This window comes from Vigna angularis, chromosome 1 (genome assembly GCF_016808095.1).
Source record: "Vigna angularis cultivar LongXiaoDou No.4 chromosome 1, ASM1680809v1, whole genome shotgun sequence".
Taxonomy (NCBI): Eukaryota; Viridiplantae; Streptophyta; class Magnoliopsida; order Fabales; family Fabaceae; genus Vigna; species Vigna angularis.
In genome coordinates this window covers 12,162,369-12,174,640 of record NC_068970.1, presented here as the reverse complement: position 1 = coordinate 12,174,640, position 12,272 = coordinate 12,162,369, and positions in this window count along the sequence as shown.

Genomic DNA, 12,272 nt, shown 5'->3' with positions numbered 1-12,272 from the left:
TATATATATATATATATATATATATATATATTATGAGGTTAGATATTAATTAATAATTTTATATTTTATGAAATAATAGATTTAACAAATAATAAATCTATAAATTTTAGTTTTTTTTTAATACTATATTAAAAAATAGATTATAGACTTTAAGTTTAATTATCTGTAAAGTCAATTATATATATATATATATATATATATATATATATATATATATATATATTATGAGATTAGATATCAATTAATAATTTTATATTTCATGAAATAATAGATTTAATAAATAATAGATAAACTTTAATTTTGGATTGTAATATTATATTAAAAAATAGACTTTAAGTTTAATTCGATTTTTTGTAAAGTAAATTTTTAAAATAAGGTTTTCATATTCATTGTAAATTAAAATTGTCTTTTAGTCCATGTGAAACAACGTCATGTCATATGTTTGCACCAATACTACCGCACTCGTAATTATAAGAACGTTTTTACACCACCACACTCCACGATGCAACTTTTTATTAGGTCATTTACCTTTGTCACCATCGTAATATATAATGGGAGTTGCCATAAATTGTTACCATTATTTGCAGTAAAATTATCATTACAATAATAGATTGGTTATATTTGAATATTTTTTTATTTTTTATGTATTAGAAATTAACATTAGTTGTGTTTGAAATAATGTGTTACTTTGACAATGAATTTAGTTCCCATTATTAGTCGTGGTTAGTTTAGATATAATTTGATGTATGAAAATTTTGATGAAATTATGAATAAATATTTATATTTAAGGAAAATTTAATTATTTATTAGATTAAGCCAATATTGAGTTTTCATTTTTCACAATTTAGTTTAATTAGTTGTTATTGATTTGTAAATTGCAAGATAATATACATATAACTCATATATTTTTCCTCTTACAAATATAATACATTATATTTGTTATTTAGAACAACCGAAAAGTGTTTACATATTACAAAGGTTATTCCAAAGAGTCGATATGCAATATATATTTCAACAAACATTTAGTTGATTCGTAGGAACACATTACATTCGTTTTTGTTTTAATCGATGTTATATTTATTGATTGTAGTATTCTCCATTGTAATATTCCTACCCTAAAAATAATTATTCTATTGTTCAATTCATATTCATCCTAATTCACAATAAACATTTGTTAAACACAATCACAATAGAATAACCAAAGAACAACATATCACACATGACTCACATTCTGATATAACTTTAAATCATCACATCATATTATATATATGTATTTTAGTTCAATCTAAATTCATCACATAACATTAATCACCTATTATTTCTTTCAATTTACATGTTAATGTTTAATAAATTATTTTCTATTGAATTAACATAATATTCAATTACAATATTTTCGTTAAGTATATTCATGACGATAAAATGCATTTTTATTATCACAAACCTCCAATTAACAATCTCAACTATCAAAATGAAGACTCATAAATCAAGAATTACCTGTCAAAATGAAGAACCATATGTCAAGAACTACCTATCAAAATGAAGAACCATAACTATCTATAAAATTTTAGCTCGATCCAATGGTTAGCAAAACTGTAATCAAAATTTTACCGAGACAGTCCATGAGAAAAAACCCAAGTGGCACCTAATGTCAAATCCTCTAGTGCTCAATGTCAAATGAGCGCCCTGGGGATCACCAGGCGCCTTGGAACTCTAGAGCTCAGTATCAAGTGAGTGCCCAATAATGTTAGAGTTACACTTGATGCTCTATACCACTTGAGTCTTGTGAGTGGCACCCAATAATTTTGTGGTTCCGTCATGCTATATCAGAGTTTTAACTCCCAAATTAACTTGAATAGACTATCCAACTTGAAAATCTTCGTAATTTTAGTTTCTTACTAGTTTATAATACCTTATTTTAGTTCAAAATAACATTAAATAGATCAAAATGAACAATCTTAGCCAAATTAAATCAGCTTCAGAGACAACAATACTAAAACAACCCAAAAATAATAGTCCAAGCAATAAAATCACAATTCAATTCCATCAATATACTTAAACAGTTTACAATATAGTTCCACATCCCAAATTCTAAATTTCACAATTCATAGTTCACACATCAACATAATTAAATCAACACAAAAACAAGCAATTCAATTTTACTGTACCAATCACAATTTCACAATCAGTTTATGAGATCAAACTATAATTTAATAAAACTATTTACACTTAATCTTGCTTTCCTTTCCCAAATAGATGCTCTTAGACTTCCAAAATGTGTTCTACAAAAGTTTAACTTTTACAAGCTCTGTAGACTCTACCTCACTTAAATTTCTCTACCAATACATAGAGAATTCTTATTAACAATCAGATCACACCTTAACAATCACAATTGATCAAATATTCATCTTAAACCCTTAAACGTCATAAGTAAATCTAAAACACCTCAAAAACAATAGATTCCTTGAAGACAAAAAAGAAGAGTAAAAGATAAACTCACTATGTTTGAAATTTTGATAAGATAGAATTGTAGATATTGACATAAAAAATCTTATAATATACTTTGATCTTCAAACAAATGAACGATAAAATAAAAATCTTAAAAATATAAAGAATTTAGAAAAAAGTTTGAGATTATAAAATAAAACTTAATTAATAGAAAATATAATTGAACTTTTTCTAAGTTCTTAATTTGAAGTTGCAAAATATCCTATGTAGAGATCAAATAATCCACATTTGTTCTTTCTTTAGGAGACAATTAGTTGAAGCTATTTTTTCTTAATTGAATATGTAAAACCAAATTTTTTTATAAATAAGATATCATGAAAAGGGTATTCATTAATATTCATTAATATTCATTAATAAAAAATTATACTTCTTAAGTAATAAAAAAACTTATAAATACATTTCATTTCATGTCTTTACACTGCCCATTGCTTTCATAGAGCAATGTATCCATAGACAGAAAAGAAAAAAATAATGCGTGTTGGTGTGAGGGAATCCAAAGGCCATTCATTCAATCACAGACTCCTGCTTCTATGTTGGGTGTCAGGGACATGTTACTTGCTATCTTTCTGTCCACAAAAACAAACTATTCAATGCTTCTTCTGTCTCTCTGCAGCATGACCACTCTCTACTAAGCTCTATTTTTTTTTTTTGCATGTGGCTTTATTTTTTATATGTTTTTATTTATCCTCATATAATTCTTTTAATTTTTTCATTCATCTTCCACTAAATACATTAACTCTTTTTTTAAAAAAAATTCATATCATTTAAAATTGAGACTGATAATTTAAATATGTTTTTTTTTTTCTTGAAACACCTTTTGGATTGTGTTTGTTTGCAGACGAGAAAAGATGGCATGGAGAGAAATACGCTGAAAGTGTTAAAACCAAGGATTAAAAAAATGTCGAAACAGAAAAAACTATAACATTTTCTTGGTTTAAACTTTCCTCTCAATGTTAAGATAAACTACGGAGAAGTACTGTTCTAATTTTTAAATTAAAATGTAAGATATAATAGTTAAATATTTATAAATATGTTTTATTATTATAATAAAATAAATAATAAAAAAAAGAAAATGTATTTATTTTAATATATTTTATTATGAAATGTAGTTCTTTATTTATTAAATTTTGATAAAAATTTAATATCTTAATTTAATTTTAATTTTCAATTTCAGAAATTTTTCTTTTATGCTAAATTATTTTAAGAATTATAAAATATATGATTTTTTTCTAAATAAACTCTTTTTGTAAGGACCTCATTTTTTTAAGTTGTAGGGACACCCACTCTTTGCATTATTGGAGTGCATTATTGGGTGGAATTATTGGAAGGGGAGAAAGACGGGGGGAGGGTCTCATTTTGGCAGGGGAGGAGAGTTCACAGGAGAGGAACCCATTCTTTCTCTCTTTAAAATTTCATCTCCAAACTTCTCTCGTTTCTTCTCTTCACGGGGGAGGAACTATTTGGTCACGGATACTTGTTGGTAGTTGGGAGGGGATTCAGAGAAAAGAAAAGGGAGGTATCAGCAGGAGAAAAAGGGGGAAACCTGAAAGAGAATAGAGGGCAGAATAATGTATTGAAGACTTGGAGGAGCACTGGAAGTTGGGACTGAGAGGAAGGCCAGGAGGAAGCAACAATCAGAAAGAGAAAGGGAGAAAGGAAAAGGGAAAAAGGGAACCAGAGAAGAAGGAGGATTCCACTGGAGAAGGACCGGAGAGAGAACCTGTGGTGGAAGATCAAGTTCTTGAAGGAAGTCTTCAAGAGGTAAGGGGAGTTAGACTTTTCGTTTGATTATTGAATTTTACAGTCTTTGATGCAAATCTGAGAAGAAGAGGATGAAAAATGGAGTTTCTGGGAAATCTGGAAATCTGCTGCGTTTCTGCAGAATTCTGCAGAACGCGCGTTCGTTCCAAATGGCTCGACTAATTAGTGGTCGGCCAAATAGTGTGAGCGTTCGTCCTTAAATATTGAGTTGAGCGTTCGTCCTGTCGAGTGTAGCGTTCGGTCTTAATATGGATTCTTAAAACGGTCGGTTTTGATGTCCTAGTGAAAATAACGTTCAGTCTTAGTAAATTAGTGATTATACGTTTGTCCAAACAGTATACGTTCGTCCACACAGTATACGTTCATCCACACAATGTTTATTCGGCCTCCTCGTATTTGATCTGTATAGCGTTCGTCCCAGTGAGCATCCCTAGGTATAGGCGAGCGTCCATAGGTATTATGACCGTTCGGTGTTGATGTTGTTAGTCTTCAGTCAGCGAGCGTCCATAGGTATTATGAGCGTTCGGTGTTGATGTTGTTGGTCTTCAGTCAGCGAGCGTCCATAGGTATTATGAGCGTTCGGTGTTGATGTTGTTGATCTTCAGTTAACGTGCGTCCATAGGTATTAGCGAGTGTTCGGTCTTGAATTGTTTAGTACCGTTCGGTTAAACTTTGATTTAATATTGTTCGGTTAAGTGCTGATATTGGTTAGTCATGTGTTAAGCTGTGATCATTCGGTCAGAGTTCTAAAAGATCGTTCAGTACTTTAGGTGTTTGGCAAAGTATGCTAGATGTTCAACTAAGACACAAAACGTTCGTCCTTATAGTGTTAAGTTAAATAGATTTTAAGCTTAACGTTCGTCCTTATAATGTTAGGTTAAATGGATTTCAAGCTTAGCGTTCGTCCTTATAGTGTTCGGTTAAGTGGATTTCGACCTTGGCGTCCGGCCTGATAGTGTTGATGATGTTTAATATTCGTCATAGGCAGCGTTCGGTTTTGATGAGGTTTAATATTTGAACGTTCGTCTAAACAGTTAAGCCTAATTATTCAATCTTAGTGTTCGTTAAAATAGTATTCGGTTTAATAACGTCTAATGGTTTAGCGTTCGGCCTAAGTAATTGATCTTAACGATCGGCTCAGTAGTGTTGAATCCAACATGATATTCGTTCTTGAGCGTTCGGCCTTGGTATGATTATAATGTGAGCGTTCGGTCAAATAGTGTTCAATATGGTGCTCGGTTTGTAGCGTTCGGCCTAAGTACTCGATCTCAGCGTTCGGCCTAAGTACTCGATCATAGCGTTCGGCCCAGTAGTGATTAATTTAATATGGTGTTCGGTTTAACGTTCGGCCAAATAAAGTTGAATCCAATATGACGTTCGGTTTTAGCGTGCGGTCTGATTGTATTGGATCTCTTAGCGTCCGTTCAAATTGGCATAGTGGCGTTCGACATATAACGCTCGGTGAATAGTGTTCGTCCATTTAATGGTCTGTAAATGGTCTGTAAATGGTGATGGGTTCTAAGTTCCTTTGCTCTTGGGTGGAATTATGTGTTCTAATGTTTGAAATATATGATGTGACGTGATTTATGTGAAAATATGTGAATGTATGAGATATGTTGGATTTACTGTAATAATAGGGTGGTATCTGGTTATTCATGACTGGGGTTAAGTTTCAAAGTAACAATATGATTCATGAACGTAATTCCATGATCCTCAAGGAGAGGATACATGGTGGTGTTTTGGGGTTGTATAGAATGATTACATGGTAGCTCAATTTTGGGGGTCATCCTGAAACTCCAATGGTCTTTCTTCTCATGTAGAGAGGATTGAACCATGTGGTGAGGAGTAGCAGGAGGTCCTAGTCTTGGGTGCTTCCATATGATCCAAGGTGAGTAATAACGGATTAACCTCGTGATTGTGGCCGGGCGGGAGTGCCCAAAGTTCCACCGGGCGGTAGTGCCCAAAGTTTCACCAGGCGGTAGTTCCAGAGCGGTAGTGCTCAAGTTCCATAAAGCCACCACGAGTGCAAGACCCGCCATAGCTCGGTAATCATTCTAGTCCGGACGAGTCAGGGTATAAAGTAACAAGTCTTTAGATGTCAATTTACCATGTTTGGATGACTTTTGCATGTTGTGTGAATGGGTGGAATTGTGGTTTAATGAATATGCTCTAATTGCTCTTTTATACGAATCTAAGTATGATAACATTGAATTAACTGTGCTATACGTATAACATGTTTTTATACCTAGCTCACCCTTGCATTGTTTTTGTTATGTGTTGTCTGGGTATGTTTCTTTGGCGATGATCATCCACTTGGATGGGAGCAGATGTTATCGCGGAGTTTCCCTTGGAGCAAGAATTGGAGGTTACTGATGTTGCGGAGTAGTCTTCTTAGAGTTTCCTGATTGAACACTTGTAATGTTTAATCCTTTCAACTGTTTAAGTTTAAATTATTTACTCCTTTTATTTGGATGACTGTAATTTCATATTTAATTACACGTCATACTCCGACTGTTCTCTATATTTGAATGTTAACGTCCTTATTATATAATATTGATTATTATATAATCGGGATGTTACACTTTTTCCTGTTTATTTTTCCAAGTAGACCTATTGTAAGATTAATTATCAAAGTAGATTATTTTACTTATGACAAAAATTAGGGCCTTCGAACTTGCATGAGTTTTTTTTGTGTTAGTGTTTCTTCTTATCAGGAGTTGGATTTTTCGAAGTCAAATTGTGAACAAGATTACGTGTGTTTTGTTTTCCGTGGAAGAGAATTGTTATGTCTTTGGTAATGTGGTCAAAATGAGTAATTTGATTTCATTTCTTTCGGTTCACAATGAATTGGTCACTTAGTGAGTTAATTCAACTTGGGTTACTTGTTAGTGAGCTGAAAAAATCTGAATCCGACTCAATTCCATCACAGGTTGACTTACTAGCTCATTTAATTATAAATTATTTTTAAAATAAAAAATTATAATTTTTTTTAATTTAAATCTAAATAAATTTTACTTTAAAATGATATTAAACTCCAAAGATAATTCAAAATAATATAAAAATATCATACAACTCAAGCTTAATTTATAATATTAGAGTCTTAAATAGATAAATCTATAATATTTTTCTCTCTTAAAATCTTCTTTTTATCCTCGTCTACAATATAATAAAAAAAAATATTAAGTAATAATATTGAAACACAAAATAATAAATAATTAAATTAAGTTAGGTGGGTTGGTGAACCAACCCGGTTCACCCACGGGTTCAACTTATATGAGTTGTGTTCTAAGTGAGTCGAATTTAAAATTAACTCACATAAAAAAATTATATTTTTTTTTCAAATCCAATCTGACTCAAACTCATAATGAATTTGGTTGATCCACGTATTAGAACCCATTTTGATAGCAATATTATTTGGGATAGAATTTCGACCTTGCAGGTTAAAGTTTCATATACTTAATACAAACTTAAAAAAAATTGTAATAAAAAGCTATTTTTTAAACTATCGTAATTAATTTCATTTAATATTTTTTTCAAAATAAATGATAAGGTTAATACTTTTAATATTTGTTGAGATATGGTTGAAATATATATATATATATATATATATATATATATATATATATATATATATATATATATATATATATATATATATATTGATAGGCAGCTTTTATAAAAGAAAATTTCTTATTAAGTTTTTATATTTTATTAATTACGATAACAATTAATTTCTCATTTTTTTTCCTTTCTTAATTTATTTAATACATTATATCATTGAATAAATTCTTTTATTTTCACAAAATATAATAATTAAAAAAAAAAAGAATTTATGTTCATTAACATACACCTACAACTCATATCATAATTTCCATAGTGAAAACACTTACATAATTTCATTGAAAGTAGAAAAAAATTCTTCAACTAATTTACGTTTTCCAATTATTTACTTATTAAATTATTAACTATCCAATAAAATTTTTAAATAAATTATTATTACTACATAAATATACAAATTATAAAAAAACATAATTATAAAATATTATTCTCATGATTTCACTTAAATGATCTGATATTTTTTCTCTACCTATTTTTTAAATAAGAAAAAAGAACTTAGAATTTCGTTTACTTAATTCTGACTGTTTTTCCAGTGCTCACGTGACATACAAGGACACATTTCTTTTTAAATATTTGTAGGGTTCACGGAACCATTGCACAACAATGCTACTCAAAAAATGTTTTTTAGTGGAAAAAAAAAACTATACAAAATCACAAAAAAATAAGTCATAGCCAATTTTTTTTATCGCTAACAGTTCTCCCTCTCAAACTCATCGGAAACAAAAAAGTTGGTGCAAATTCGACCTTTCCAAAGCTGAATTCTGATCACGAAGAATTGAATGGTCTACTTGAAAAAATAAATTAAAAAAAATTATTTAAAAAATGTACATATTCCAGATTCATAATATAATAAATAATTAAAATAAATAATATTATAACCATAAATAAATAATTTGAATTTAAATATCTTATAAAATAAAACAATTCAATATTTAATAATTAACATTAAAATTATATAATTAATTAATTAATTATAATATATATTATCAAATTAATAAATTGTATGTTTAATATAAAAGTTATATTTAATTTTCTTTCAATTTTTTATGGTTAAATATATCTTTTTGTCTTTAACTTTAAATGAAAATTTAAATTAATCCCTCGTTAAAATTTTAGACTAATTTAGTCTTTTATCTCTATTAACTACCTTTAATTCTTTTAATCAAATTCTATTAAGTTTTTTTATATTTTAAACGCATCTTATAATATTATTTGGTTTTATTTAAAGTTTTTAACTAGTTGTTTACCGTCTTTAAGACATTTATGATAGATTTAAGTTATTTACACTACTTAACTTTTTGAATTATTTACATCTTTGAACACATTTTACGTATGTTTAAAAAATTAAATAAATTTAATTAAAAGATTTAAATTTTCAACGAAAAATTAAATTAGTCTAAATTTTCCAACATAAATTAATTTCAATTTTCAGTAAAATTAAAAAATAAAAACGTATTTAACTCATTTTTTTATACAAACAACCCAATTTTTTCCTCTGTTTTCTCTTAAATTCATTTTTCTTCACTCTCTCTAGAAAAATAATTCTAGATTGATTTTATTAATAGTTTACGTGAGACTTACATGGGTATAATCTTTTGAGGCAGTTTAATTGCATGGTGGAAGGCTGCAAAGAGGAAAGTTGTTCAGTTGTAGGATGTGATGGATACATGTAGCCTCAGAAAAAGAGTGACATAGAAGTTGTGGGGTCTGTCATCGAGCTCACCACACATGCACTGATGCCGACAACTCATTACTCAAAACCTTTTTTATTTATTTTTATTATCAATAATGTCTCTCTCATCATATTTCAACCTTTGTACCTTCGTATTAGAGATGGTCCTTCCTAGAATCACATGTTTTAACTCAATCTCATTCTTCAACCCAACACAAGTACATTACTGGTCGGTTGGTAAAGAAAATAAGTGAAAATCAAAATTGTTTACTTAAAAATAAGATGAGTTTAAGAGTGTTGATTTTGCTCTTAATGGTGATAATGCTTCTCATCCTAATGGTTTTGGAGGATCATTTTATCATGCTTGTTGGGACATTATTAGAGATTATGTATGTAGAGCAGTTCAACAATTTTTTTCTACAACATTGAAATTTACTATATATGTTCTAATATGGTTTCTCTTATTTCTAAAATTCCTGGTGTTGTTTATTTTAAAGATTTTAGGCCTATTGTAGTGGTTAAATTCCGCTTTAAGATATCTAATGGAGACTTTTAGCTTAATTTGGAAGACTGTAGATGCGATTAAGCGAGCGACTTAGCAACCATTGGCTTCCATTGAGAAAAAATTAAGCAGAAAAAACAGACAACAAACGACCAAAACTATTCTGAAAACCTTGATTGATGTTTTTGGACACACTGCAAAAAACAAAAGCAGATAACTTAGCTCAGAGGAAGAGAAATTTCACTACTGCTGACATTTACCCATTTCCATCTGCAATCATTTTCTTTTGTAAAAGAGAAAAACTCCAACAACCCCCATATGTAACATCTACTCATCACTGATGTCATATGTAATTGTTCTTACTACTATGGAACATTCCAATAAATAAATACATCTTTTTCTTTTCCAACTTCTTAAGTTATATATTTTTTTACGTTAATTGCTATTTAATTTGTGCTAACATTAATCTTTCCATACACTTCACAGTGACTTTTTTTTATAGTAATGGGTGCCTTTCTTGATATAATGAAAATGTTTATAATTTATCTTATTATAATACTTTGATATGGATGCTTCGTCTATAGCTTCACAACTGTATTGAGTTGGAATAGAAGGGTAAGAAGTCTCGTAATGAAAACACGTTTAAGACTCAGTGTACGAAGGAAGATAAATGTTTTACTAATTGATATTAAAACAATGAGACAAATTATTATAATGAAATAATATAACTCTTCTCATACCTTTGGTCCAAATTTAAATTTTATGCATCACTTTTTTTCATTTGTATGGTTTTTCGGTGTAAGATCAAGGTCACTAATTTAGATTGTATTATGTTATTTAAAGTTCATATATTAATAAAAAAACTTTGTGTTCGTTTAATTCATGTAATTCCAAATGTATTTTGATGTTAAAATTAGCTCAATTTTTAACAAATGATAATTAATGTAATAAAATACATGTAACATCTCTTTATTTTAAATATTTATTTATAAATTTCGTAGTGAACTTTTTATTAACATTAATCTAATTACTACACAATTGTAAGTAATTATACTTTACCTTTAACTTGATTAATTTACTATATGTTCATCTAATTAGTCTAATTCATGGTCGACCAGTCTATTAGATTGTTGGTATTGTCTTGCTCATCGAGCTAATGATTGATTATCTGAATTGATACATGATCCATCGACCTATTTAGTGATCGGTCAATTTCGATGACTTGTGTTATGAGTTGTGGGATGTGAGCTTTGAACTGTGAGATATAGGCTATAGGTTGATGTATGTTCATCCTGTCTATTTGACATTTCTGTCAAACTTATTAATTTATAGTTTGGATTATGGAATAACCATTCGGGTTTATGTGTAATTAACTAGTCTTTTTGGTATTCCGCCTATACCCAAACATGTTACTGACTTGGTGACTGATTTAGCTTACTAATTGACCACCAAAATCATAATTAATAGTTGATCAAAACTCATTAATTTAAGTTTCGTTAGAAAACTTAAAAACTGGAAATGGAAGTTTTCTCTAACAACATTAATTAATACTTATTGCGTTTACCACAGGTGACCGTTTTATTTGGTGATAAGCCACAACTTTATTTCACAAAAAAACAAAAGAAAATGTTACACTAATTGAATACAACATGACAAGTTATATATTTCGTATACTGGACAAATTCAAAAAGATGATGTACACATGAAAATACCTAGACGGCATAACGCGCTGAAATATGTTGTTTTTATACATCATGTCATTACACAGAATTATTGTCATCTAGTAATATTTATATCCAATGAAAGCTAAGTGAATAATTAAAATTAAAAGCAAACCCTTTATTTTATTTTTAAGAAAAAGGGTCGTAGGTGAAACAAGTAATTGATTAAATCGTATAAATAAATAACGTACTTGATCATAAGCTTTCGAAGCAAATAATGTTTAGAAAAAGGAAAATGATACCGAAGATATTTGTCAATTTTTTTATTATAAAAATATAGTCAATTTTCGATGGAGATGTAATTGACAACGCGTCTTTAGAATGGTTAACAATGTAAGCAATTACACAGAACATGTTCGTACCTTTTATTTAAAGAATAAAATAATAGAAGTTTAGTTATATAGAATATTATTAAAATATAATAAAAAAATATAACGATAATTACGGCATAAGGATCAAGAGGCAAGAACAATTAAAAGTAGGTGGCGCGAAA